The sequence below is a fragment of the Hordeum vulgare genome, chromosome 3H (assembly GCF_904849725.1).
Source record: "Hordeum vulgare subsp. vulgare chromosome 3H, MorexV3_pseudomolecules_assembly, whole genome shotgun sequence".
Lineage (NCBI taxonomy): Eukaryota > Viridiplantae > Streptophyta > Magnoliopsida > Poales > Poaceae > Hordeum > Hordeum vulgare.
In genome coordinates this window covers 568,043,219-568,057,195 of record NC_058520.1, presented here as the reverse complement: position 1 = coordinate 568,057,195, position 13,977 = coordinate 568,043,219, and positions in this window count along the sequence as shown.

The following is a 13,977-nucleotide window of genomic DNA, read 5'->3' as shown; positions in this document are numbered from 1 at the left end:
CTCGGGGCCCACTCGGTAATACAACATCACACACAAGCCTTGCAAGCAATGTGACTAAGCGTAAGTCACGGGATCTCGTATTACAGAACGAGTAAAGATACTTGTCGGTAACGAGATTGAAATAGGTATGCGGATACCGACGATCAAATCTCGGGCAAGTAACATACCAAAGGACAAAGGGAATGACATACGAGATTATATGAATCCTTGACACTTAGGTTCAACCGATAAGATCTTCGGAGAATATGTAGGATCCAATATGGGCATCCATGTCCTGCTATTGGATATTGACCGAGGAGTACCTCGGGGCATGTCTACATAGTTCTCGAACCCGCAGGGTCTGCACACTTAAGGTTCGATGATGTTTTAGTGTAGTTGAGTTATATGTGTGGTTACCGAATGTTGTTAGGAGTCCCGGATGAGATCACATACGTCACGAGGGTTTCCGGAATGGTCCGGAAACGAAGATTGATATATAGGATGGTTTCATTTGGTTACCGGAAGGTTTTCGAGCATTACCGGAATTGTACCGGGAGTGACGAATGGGTTCTGGAAGTTCACCGGGAGGGGGGCAACCCACCCGGGGGAAGCCTAATGGCCTTAGGGGTGGCGCTCCAGCCCTTAGTGGGCTGATGGGACAGCCCAAGAGGGCCTTGGCGTCAAGAGAAGAAAACCAAAGAGAAAGAAAAAAAGGGGAGGTGGGAGGAAGAGAAGGACTCCACTTTCCAATCCTAATTAGAGTAGGATTCCTCCTCTCCTCCTAGCCGGCGCACCCTTGAGGGCTTGGCCCTCAATGCAAGCCTCCTCCCCCTCCCTCCTATATATAGTGGTGACTTAGGGATGATTTGAAACAACTTTTGCCACGTGCAACTCAGACCTAGACACCATAGTTCTTCCTCTAGATCGTGTTTCTGCGGAGTTCGGGCGGAGCCCTGCAGGAGTAGACCGTCACCACCACGGGAGCACCGTCACGCTTCCGGAGAACTCATGTACTTCTCCGTCTTGGTTGCTGGATCAACAAGGCCGAGATCATCGTCGAGATGTACGTATGCTGAACGCGGAGGTGCCGTCCGTTCGGCACTAGATGGGAACGAATCATGGGACGGATCGCGGGACGGTTCGTGGGATGGTTCGTGAGGCTGGTCGAGGGACGTGAATACATTCCACTACATCAACCGCGTTTCTTAACGCTTCCTGCTGTGCGATCTACAAGGGTACGTAGATCCAAATCTTCTCTGGTAGATGGACATCATCATGATAGGTCTTCTGTGCGTAGGAAATTTTTTGTTTCCCATGCAACGTTCCCCAACAGTGGTATCAGAGCTAGGTTCATGCATAGATGTTATCTCGAGTAGAACACAAAGGAATGTTCGATTTGCTGCCCTCCTTAGTCTTTTCTCGATTGAGCGGTATTGTTGGATTGAAGCGGCCCGGACCGACATTATTCGTACGCTTACGAAAGACTGGTTTCATCGATTGACATGCAACCTCGTTGCATAAAGATGACTGGCGGGTGTAGGTTTCTTCAACTTTAGTTGAACTGATTTTGACCGAGGCGGTCCTTCGAGAGGTTAAATAGCAATTTGCACATCTGCGTTGTGGTTTTTGTGTAAGTAAGATGCGATCATACTTGATACCCATAGCAGCCACGTAAAACATGCAACAACAAATTAGAGGACGTCTAACTTGTTTTTGCAGGGTATGCTTGTGATATGATATGGCCAATGACGTGATGTGATATATTGGATGTATGAGATGAACATGTTGTAATAGTTAATATCGACTTGTACGTCGATGGTACAACAACCGACAGGAGCCATAGGGTTGTCTTTAAACTAATGTTTGTGTTTGCAGATGTGCTTACTATATTGCTAGGACGTAGCTTTAGTAGTAATAGCATAAGTAGCATGAAAACCCCGACGGCGACACGTTGATGGAGATCATGATGATGGAGATCATGGTATGGCGCCGGTGACAAGAGAATCGTGTCGGTGCTTTGGTGATGGAGATCAAGAAGCACATGATGATGGCAATATCATGTCACTTATGAATTGCTTGTGATGTTAATCCTTTTATGCACCTTATTTTGCTTAGAACGACGGTAGCATTATGAGGTGACCTCTCACTAAAATTTCAAGACGAAATTGTGTTCTCCCCGACCGTGCACCGTTGCGGCAGTTCGTCGTTTCGAGACACCAAGTGATGATCGGGTGTGATACACTCAACTTCACATACAACGGGTGCAAAACAGTTGCACACGCGGAACACTCGGGTTAAGCTTGACGAGCCTAGCATGTGCATACATGGCCTCGGAACACATGAGACAGAAAGGTCGAGCATGAATCGTATAGTTGATATGATTAGCACATAGATGCTTACCACTGAAACTATTCTCAACTCACGTGATGATCAGACTTGAGTTAGTGGATTTGGATCATGTACCACTCAAATGACTAGAGAGATGTACATTTTGAGTGGGAGTTCTTAAGTAATATGATTAATTGAACTAATTATCATGAACATAGTCTAACGGTCTTTGCAAATTACGATGTAGCTTGCGCTATAGCTCTACTGTTTTTATATGTTCCTAGAGAAAATTTAGTTGAAAGTTGATAGTAGCAACTTTGCGGTCTGACTCCGTAAAACTGAGGATTGTCCTCATTGCTGCGCAGAAGGCTTATGTCCTTAATGCACCACTCGGTGTGCTACGCCTCGAGCGTCGTCTGTGGATGTTGCGAACATCTGACATACACGTTTTTGATAACTACGTGATAGTTTAGTGCACAATACTTAATAGCTTAGAAGCAAGGCACCGAAGACGTTTTGAAACGTCACGGAATATAAGAGATGTTCCAAGAGATGAAATTGAGATTTCATGCTCGTGCCCTTGTTGAGAGGTATGAGACCTCCGATAAGATTCTTTATCTACAAAGTAAAGGAGAAAAGCTCAAATCGTTGAGCATGTTCTCAGATTGTCTCAGTGCAACAATCGCTTGAATCAAGTGGGAGTTGATCTTCGAGATGAGATAGTGATGGTTCTCCGAAGTCACTGCCACGAAGCTGTTAGATCTTCGTGATGAACTATAACATATCAAGGATAGATATGATGATCCTTGAGCAATTCGCACTGTTTGACACTACGAAAGTAGAAATCAAGAAGGAGCATCAATTGTTGATGGTTAGTAAAACCACTAGTTTCAAGAAGGGCAAGGGCTAGAAGGGATACTTCATGAAACGGAAAACCAGTTGCTGCTCCAATGGAGAAACCCAAGATTGAACCCAAACCCGAGACTAAGTGCTTCTCTTATGAGGGGAGCGGTCACTGAGGCGGAGCTACCCTAGGTACTTGGTAGATAAGAAGGCTGGCAAAGTCGACAGAAGTATATTTGATATACATGATATTGATGTGTACTTTACTGTTACTCCTAGTAGCACGAGGGTATTGGATACCGGTTCGGTTGCTAAGTGATTAGTAACTCAAAATGAAAGCTACGGTATAAACGGAGACTAGCTAAAGGCGAGGTGACGATACGTGTTGGAAGTATTTCCAAGGTTGATATGATCAAACATCGCACGCTCCCTCTACCATCGGGATTGGTGTTAAATCTAAATAATTGTTATTTGGTGTTTGCGTTGAGCATGAACTTGATTGGATCATGTTTATTGCAATACGATTATTCATTTAAAGAGAATAATAGTTATTCTATTTTGCTTGAATAATAACCCTCAATGGTTTATTGAATCTCGATCGTAGTGTTACACATGTTCATAATATTTGTGCCAAAAGATACAAAGTAATAATGATAGTACCACTTAGTTGTGGCACTGCCACTTGAGTCATGTTGGTGTAAAATGCATGAAGAAGCTCCATGCCGATGGATCTTTGTACTCACTCATTTTTGAAACGTTTGAGACATGCAAACCATACCTGTTGGTATAAACGCATGAAGAAACTCCATGCGGATGGATTGTTTGGATTCACTTGATTTTGAATCACTTGAAACATGCAAAATCATACCACATGGAACAAGAAAGTGACTTGTTGGAAGCAATGCATTTTGATGTGTGAAGTCCAATGAGTGGTGAGGCACGCAATGGATATTGTTATGTTCTTACTTCACTCACGATTTGAGTGGATACATGAGTATTTACTTGATGAATCACAAGTCTGAAATATTGAAAAGTTCAAAGCTGTTTAGAAGTGAAGATCGTCGTGACAAGAGGATAAACTGTCTACGATATGATCATAGAGATGAATATCTGAGTTATGAGTTTTGGTACACAGTTGAGACAATGTGGAAATTGTTTCGCAATTCATGCCACCTGGAACACCACAGTGTGATGGTGTGTCCGAACGTCATAGCCACGCCCTATTTGATATGATGCATACTATGATGTCTCTTATCGAATTACTACTATCGTTTATGGGTTATGCATTAGAGACAACCGCATTCACTTTAAATAGGGCACCGCATATTTCCGTTGAGATGACACAATATAGACTATGGTTTGGAGAAACCTAAGCTGTCGTTTCTTGAAAGTTTGGGACTGCGATGCTTATGCGAAAAAGTTTCAGTCTGATAAGCTCGAACCCAAAGCGGATAAATGCATCTTCATAGGATATCCAAAATAGTTGGATACATCTCCTATCTCAGATCCGGAAGCAAAGTGTTTGTTTCTAGAAACAGGGTCCTTTCTTGAGAAAAGGTTTCTCTCGAAAGAATTGAGTGGGAGGGTGGGGGAACTTGATGAGGTTAGTGAACCGTCACTTCAACCAGTGTGTAGCAGGGCACATGAAGATGTTCGTGTGGCGCCTACACCAATTGAAGTAGAAGCTGATGATGATGATCATTAGAGCTTCGGATCAAGTTACTACAAATCTCGTAGGTCGACAAGGTCGCGTACCACTACAGAGTGGTACAGTAACCCTGTCTTGGAGGTCATGTTGTTGAACAACAATGAACCTACGAGCTATGGAGAAGCGATGGTGGGCCCGGATTCTGACAAATGGCTGGAGGCCATGAAATGCGAGAGAGGATCCATGTATGAAGACAAAGTGTAGACTTTGGAAGAACTACTTGATGGTAGTAAGACTATTACGTAAAGATGGATTTTTGAAAGGAAGACAAACGATGATGGTAAAAAGTCACCATTAAGAAAAGCTGGGCTTGTCGCAAAGATGTTTCCGACAAAATCAAAAAGTTGACTACGATGAGACTTTCTCACTCGTAGCGATGCTAAAAGTCTGTTGGAATTATGTTAGTAGTTGCTGCATTATTTATGAAATATTGCAAATAGGATGTCAAAACATTGTTTCCTTGACGATTTCCTTGAGGAAAGGTTGTATGTGATACAACCAGAAGGTTTTGTCGATCCTAAGAATACTAACAAGTATGCAAGCTCCATCGATCCTTCAATGGACTGGTGCAAGCATCTCAGAGTTGGAATATACACTTTGATGAGACGATCAAAGCTTTTGTGTTTGTAAAGGTTTGTGAGAAACTTGTATTTCCGAAGAAGTGAGTGGGAGCACTATAGAATTTCTGATAAGTATATGTGGTTGACATATTGTTGATCGGAAGTAATGTAGAATTTCTGTGAAGCATAAAAGGTTGTTTGAAAGGAGTTTTTCAAAGGAAGACCTGGATAGATCTATTTGAACATTGAGCATCAAGATCTATAGAGATAGATCAAATCTCTTAATAGAACTCCCAAATGAAATGCATGCCTTGACAAGTTTTTGAGGGAGTTCGAAATAGATCGACAAAGAAGGAGTTTTTGGCTGTGCTGTAAGGTGTGAATTTTGAGTAAGACTCAAAAGCCCGACCACGACAGAAGAAAGAGAAAGGACGAAGTTCGTCCCCTATGCCTTAACCGTATACTCTACAGTATGCCATGTTGTGTACTGCACCTGATGTGTGCTTTGCCACAAGTCTGTTAAGAGGTACAGAGAGTGATCCAGGATTGAATCAATGAACAACGGTCAAAGTTCTCCTTAGTAACTAATGGACTAAGGAATTTTTCTCGATTATAGAGGTGTTTAAAGAGTTCATCATAAAGGGTTACGTTGATGCAAGCTTTGACACTAATCCAAATAACTATGAGTAGTAAAACGGATTCATATAGTAGAGTAGATACTTGGAGTATTTCTGAATAGGACGTAGTAGCAGCATCTATAAGATGACATAAAGATTTGTAAAGCACACATGGATCTGAAAGTTTCAGAACCATTGACTAAAACCTCTCTCACGAGCAAGACGTGATCAGACCCCAAAACTATATGGGTGTTGGATTCGTTAAAATCGCATGGTGATGTGAACTAGATTATTGACTCTAGTGCAAGTGGGAGACTGTTGGAAATATGCCCTAGAGGCAATAATAAATTAGTTATTATTATATTTCTTTGTTCGTGATAATCGTTTATTATCCATGCTATAATTGTATTGAATGAAAACATAGATACATGTGTGGATACATGGAAAAAACAATGTCCCTAGCAAGCCTCTAATTGGCTAGCCACTTGATCAATGATAGTCAAGGTTTTCTGGCTATGTGCAAGTGTTGTCACTTGATAACTGGATCACATCATTAGGAGAATCATGTGATGGACTAGACCCAAACTATGAACGTAGCATATTGATCGTGTCGTTTTATTGCTATTGTTTTCCGAGTGTCAAGTATTTGTTCCTATGACCATGAGATCATATAAATCACTGGCACAGGAGGAATACCTTGTGTGCATCAAACGTCGCAACGTAACTGGGTGACTATAAAGGTGCTCTACACGTGTCTCCGAAGGTGTCCGTTGAGTTAGTATGGATCAAGACTGGGATTTGTCACTCCGTGTGACGAAGAGGTATCTCGGGGCCCACTCGGTAATACAACATCACACACAAGCCGTGCAAGCATTGTGACTAAGTGTAAGTCACGGGATCTTGTATTACCAAACAAGTAAAGAGACTTGCCGGTAACGAGATTGAAATAGGTATGCGGATACCGACGATCAAATCTCGGGCAAGTAACATACCAAAGGACAAAGGGTATGACATACGGGATTATATGAATCCTTGACACTGAGGTTTAACCGATAAGATCTTCAAAGAATATGTAGGATCCAATATGGGCATCCAGGTCCTGCTATTGGATATTGACTGAGGTGTAACTCGGGGCATGTCTACATAGTTCTCGAACCCGCAGGGTCTGCACACTTAAGGTTCGATGATGTTTTAGTACAGTTGAGTTATATGTGTGGTTACCGAATGTTTTTCAGAGTCCCGTATGAGATCACAGACATCACGAGGGTTTCCAGAATGGTTCGGAAACGAATATTGGTATATAAGATGGTTTCATTTGGTTACCGGAAGGTTTTCGGGCATTACCGGGATTGTACCGGGAGTGACGAATGGGTTCTGGAAGTTCACCGGGAGGGGGGCAACCCACCAGGGGGAAGCCCAATGGCTTTAGGGGTGGTGGACCAGCCCTTAGTGAGCTGGCGGGACAGCCCAAGAGGGCCTTGGCACCAAGAGAAGAAAACCAAAGAGAAAGAAAAAAAAAGGGGAGGTGGGAAGGAAGAGAAGGACTCCACTTTCCAATCCTAATTGGAGTAGGATTCCTACTATCCTCCTAGCCGGCGCACCCTTGAGGGCTTGGACCTCAAGGCAAGCCTCCTCCCCCTCCCTCCTATATATAGTGGTGATTTAGGGCTGATTTGAGACAACTTTTGCCACGTGCAACTCAGATCTAGACACCATAGTTCTTCCTCTGGATTGTATTTCTGCGGAGCTCGGGTGGAGCCGTGCAGGAGTAGATCGTCACCACCACCGGAGCGCCGTCACGCTGCCGGAGAACTCATCTACTTCTCTGTCTTGCTTGCTGGATCAAGAAGGCCGAGATCACCGTCGAGCTGTACGTGTGCTGAAAGCGGAGGTGCCGTCCGTTCGGCACTAGATCGGAATGAATCGTGGGACGGATCGCGGGACGGTTCATGGGACGGTTCGTGAGGCTGATCGAGGGACGTGAAGACGTTCCACTACATCAACCGCGTTTCTTAACGCTTCCTGCTGTGCGATCTACAAGGGTACGTAGATCCAAATCTCCTCTCGTAGATGGACATCACCATGATAGGTCTTCGTGTGCGTAGGAAATTTTTTGTTTCCCATGCAACGTTCCCCAACAAGTATGCGGGTCGTGGATGAAGCCGCTGGGGGGAGGAACGCTGTAGTGCGCCATGCGGGAAGGTGGTGTTAGGATTGAAGCCGCCATGCGCGTCACCGTCGGCGTAGCCAGGCGAGGGTCCGTACCCCGAGTGCGGCATCGGCGGCGAGAGGTTGGCTGGCGACGCAACGACGTGGCGGCCCCTCCATGCGGCCTGCGGGTTGCGGCCGGGCGGATTCATTATCCCTATGCAGGACGCCCCTTCCCGATCGACCGCCGCCGCCACTGTCTCCCTGATCTTCTTTGCGTTGAGCCTCTTGTGCCGGTCTCTTGTGACCGCCTCCCGGTGCTGGACATCCACCCTTGATACGTCCATTTTGCATCATGCTTTCATGTTGATATTTATTGCTTTTTGGGCTGTTATTTCACTTCACGGTACAATACTTATGCCTTTTCTCTCTTATTTTGCAAGGTTTACATGAAGAGGGAGAATGCCGGCAGCTGGAATTCTGGCCTGAAAAAGGAGCAAGTTTGAGATGCCTATTCTGCGCAACTCCAAAAGCCGTGAAAATAAACGTGGATTTTTTTGGGAATATATAAAAAATACTGGACGAAAGAAGTGCCAGAGGAGCGCAACCAGGGGTCCACAAGCCTCGTAGGCGCGACCACCCCCTGGCCGCGCCTAGGGGGCTTGTGGGCTCCCTGCTGGCCCACTGACTCCCCTCTTCTGCTATATGAAGGGTTTCGTTCCGAAAAAATTCAGGAGGAGGCTTTTTCAAGGATTCGCCGCCGCCACGAGGTGGAACTTGAGCAGAACCAGTCTAGAGCTCTCGCAGGACGATCCTGCCGGGGAAACTTCCCTCCCGGAGGGGGAAATCGTCGCCATCGTCATCACCAACACTCCTCTCATCGGAGGGACTCATCACCATCAACATCTTCATCAGCACCATCTCATCTCCAAACCCTAGTTCATCACTTGTAACCAATCTTCGTCTCGCGACTCCGATTGGTACTTGTAAGGTTGCTACTAGTGTTAATTACTCTTTGTAGTTGATGCTAGTTGGATTATTTGGTGGAAGAGTTTATGTTCAGATCCTTGATGCTACTCATTACCTCTCTGGTCATGAATATGATTATGCTTTGTGAGTAGTTACTTTTGTTCCTCAGGACATGGGATAAGTCATGCTAATAGTAGTCATGTGAATTTGGTATTCGTTCAATATTTTGATGTGTTGTATGTTGTTTTTCCTCTAGTGGTGTTATGTGAACGTCGACTACATAACACTTCACCATTATTTGGGCCTAGAGGAAGGCATTGGGAAGTAGTAAGTAGATGATGGGTTGCTAGAGTGACAGAAGCTTAAACCCTAGTTTATGCGTTGCTTCGTAAGGGGCTGATTGGGATCCACTAGTTTAATGCTATGGTTAGACTTTGTCTTAATTCTTCTTTCGTAGTTGCGGATGCTTGCGAGAGGGGTTAATCATAAGTGGGATGCTTGTCCAACTAAGGGTAGTACCCAAGCGCCGGTCCACCCACATATCAAACTATCAACGTAACAAACGCGAATCATATGAAAATGATGAAACCTAGCATGACAGAAATTCCCGTGTGACCTCGGGAGCGTTTTTCCTCCTATAAGACTTTGTCCAGGCTGGTCCCTTGTTACAAAAGGGATCGGGCCACTTTGCTGCACCGTTGCTACTTTTGTTACTTGTTGCTTGCTACGAATCATCTCACCACACAACTACTTGTTACCGATAATTTCAGTGCTTGCAGATTTTACCTTGCTGAAAACCACTTGTCAGATCCTTCTGATCCTCGTTGGGTTCGACACTCTTACTTATCGAAAGGACTACGATAGATCCCCTATACTTGTGGGTCATCAGCCCTCCACTCGGCACCCGAAACGCCCGCCGAACTAGCCATCGGCTTCCTCTGCTTCGGCTGGCTGGAATCGACAGCGGTGGCGGGGCTGGGGAAGGTGTACTTCTTCTTCGGTGGCATGTTGGCTGGATGGCGAGAGAGGGAGAAGAATGGCGAGAGAGGCGGGGAAATGAAGGGAAAGGGAGGAGGAAGGGGGGAGAAAACGGCGGGAATAGGCCCGACTGCCGCCGACAGAGCGGGTCCACTTGGCTTTTCGCTTCGACCGGCGCTCCGAGGCGCCCCCGGGGTGCTGGGTTCGACTCGGGTTCGTCGGCTGTTATTTTGGCCCAAACCGATGCTAAACGAGGAGTTGGGGGCACGACTGGGCCGATTTTTCACCGTCGGCGCTAAAAAAGGCGCCCTAGGGGGGGCTGTTGGGGGGGGGGGGGTGAGTGGAGATGCTCTTTGGCCAACTTTGTCGACCCGGCCGCCTGTCTTTCTTGTTGAACCTTCATCATGTCACCGTTGGACTTCTTGTTCGGCCGCCACCTAGGTCCATGGTGGACACCATGCTCGACAACTGTTCGTCGTTCTCATCATATAAGAAGGACATATATGAGGATGAAATGATCTTGATGTAAATGGTCCTTGCAAAGGAGCATGTCATGAATCAAAATAGGGCATGAGCGTCATTTGACGTTCATGAACGACTACTTTGCCCTCAAAGCCGTATTGAGAGACAATTTCACGAACTGATACATCTGTATTTTTTCATTGTTTCATTCTATGTATATATATATATATATATATATATATATCATTTTGGCATTGTTTTGACTTCAATTATTATTATTTTTTCGACTAACTATTAACTGTGTGCAATGCCGTTGATTTTGGACTTAGAGGGAAATCAATTTTATGGAGCTCTAAAAATCACGAAAAAGTTCAAAAAAAGTTTTGAGTCATGAAGCTTCCAGGGGGCCTAGGTCCCACTGAATGGGAGCCATGTGGACCCCATGTGTCCAGAGCATGCGGCTAGGGAGGAGGCCGTTTCGTGGACCCATGTGGGTCCCACGGGACTCCATTCCACCGTCTGTGGACACCTATATTTTTTGTTTTCTCCAGTAACCCCAACCATTGAGAAGTTTTTCTGTTTCCACCGCTTCACCTCTCTATTCCATGGCGATATGATTTAGAGGCCTTTTTGGTACTCCGTCGGTGGAGAAAATCATCATGGTGGCCATTTCCATTAGCTTGAAGGTCACCGTGATCGCTCATGAGTAGTTTTCTTTGGACTATGGATCCATAACAGTAGGTTGATGGTATTCTCTTCCTCACTTCTCAATACAAAGATCACATGAGCTGTCCTATATGATTGTGATCCATTTGATGTAATATGCTGGTGTGTTTGTTGTGATGTGATGAATTGTCACTTCATAACCAGATTTATCCATGATTTTTTAGATCAGTTTGGTTTCTTTACTGCATAATTCTTATTCATATATGCTCTCTGATCTATTTGTCTTTTTTTGGTCAAGTTTGACGAGTGATCTCCAAAAGGGAGTTGTGTATGATAATTGTGTACAATCTTGTAAGTAATCTACCACACTAATAGAAAATCAAAAAAAGCTTTGGCCTGTTATTGTTACTAGGGATAAAATGATAGCATAGTTGTCTTCTGAATAGAGGGGTGAAGACCATATGTTATCTATATCATGTCATGATACGAATGCAATACTCTGCTTTATTACTTAGTACTCCCTTTGTCCCAAAATTCTTGTCTTAATTTTTTTAGACATGGATGCATGTAGATACTAAAGCGTGACTAGATACATTCATATCTAAACAAATCCAAGACAATAATTTTGGGACGGAGAGAGTACTTTAAGATGCATGATAAATAACAGTCTTAGGTGGAATATTAACTATATGTGTAGCTGGATAGTGCTCTATAGATGTTTGGACGTGATGCTTAGGTAGTTATATATAACAATAGTCATAAAACTGTAATTTAATTCATGGACAACCGCCATTTGGAGAGAAACCACTAGGGAACCTATGGATCCCGATTCATTCTTCTTACCATTTCTTCAAATCTTGATCAAAGCCCTTCTACAACTCTCACTTTTACTTTTTTTGCAATCAATCTTTCATACACACTTCCATTTAATCCTTTTAATTAACTAGCAAGATCGACAATCTTGCTAGTTTTGTTGGGTGCCAATACCGTTTTGTATTTATGTGTGCATGTACTTATTATTGGTTGCTTAGTGAACTCGTGCTGGTTGGATCATCCACTTTGAGAAAAAAATAATGCTTGCTACAAACCCTTGCACTTGGGGTCCCAACACCTTCCTAGTTAAGAGGAAACACACTTTCGAATGCAAAAAAAGTTTTTCGATCACCTTTACAATGTTGTACGTGCGTATGATGACTAGTTCATCAAATGCATTGAGGATGCTCTCATACAGCACACTCGCAGACTCATGGGACGAGTACCTCCAGATGTCTCAAAGCATATGCAGTTACCATTGTTAGGTTCGCTACTGCAGTGGTCAAGGTGTTTGGACCGCAATACTTGAGAGAACCCACTCTCGCAGACACAGGAAAGCTCATAACACCCATGATGCAAGAGGGTTGCCAGGTATGCTGGAATCCCTCGATTGCATGCATTGGAGATGGAAGAACTGCTCATATGCTCTAAACACCTCTGAAGTTGGCATGCTTTTTTTTGGCTATGCCCGGGTCTCACAGTGACATCGCTACAACGGTCTCCATTGTTTGCTAGGTTGACTGAAGGACAAGCTCCATGCAACTATACCATCAACGACCATGATTACCATGAGCTACTATCTAGTTGACGGTACCTATCCTCCGTGCACGACCTTCGTCAAGACACCTTTGAGCCCATTGGTCAGAAAAGAGCTCACTTTACCCAAAGGCAATAAGGATCTAGAAAAGACGTGAAGAGGGCATTTAGAGTGCTCCAATCTTGTTTTGCACTTGTTCGAGGACCTTAAAAATATGAGACCCAAAGACGCTGTGGAAGATGATGACATCTTGTGTGATTATGCACAACATGATTGATTGTGAAGGATGAGGGTGAAGAAGCTGGTGGAGGTCTCGAATTTAAGAACATATGATCCTATCCAACTTTCAGCTTATAATCCAGTCACATTTGAGGAGTTTGTTCAAATGCATAATTTTTTTTGGCATCGAGGAACTCATGAGCAATTTAAGAATGATCTGATTAAGCATCTTTATGTGCATAAAGGGAACAACTAGAACATATTGAATTCAAGTTTGACTATTTTATTTTAGCACCTAATGTTTGGATTGTAATTTTTTAATTTAAACTAGTATTGCATTTGAATATTTTCACCACTCAAAGAATTGTGCTCATCTCAGTCAACAACAACAACAACAACAACAACAACAACAACAACAACAACAACAACAACAACAAAGCCTTTAGTCCCAATCAAGTTGGTGTAGGCTAGAGGTGAAACCCATCATATCTCGCGACCAACTCATGGTTCTCGCACATGGATAGCAGACTTCCACACACCCCTGTTTATGGCTAGTTCTTTGATGATACTCCAGTCATTCAGATCTCTCTTTGTGGACTCCTCCCATGTCAAGTTTGGTCTATCCCGACCTTTTTTGACATTATCAACACGCCTTAGCTGTTCGTTATGTACTGGGCTTCTGGAGGCCTGCTAAAACCATCTCAGAGATGTTGGACAAGCTTCTCTTCAACCAGTACTATCCCAACTATATCTCGTACATCATCATTTCGGACTCGGTCCTTCCTTGTGTGGTCACATATTCATCTTAACACATGCATCTTTGCCACACCTAACTGTTGCACATGTCGCCTTTTATTTGACCAACACTCAATGCATACAACATTGTGGGTCAAACTGCCGTCCTAAACTTGAAAAATAATAATTATCCTC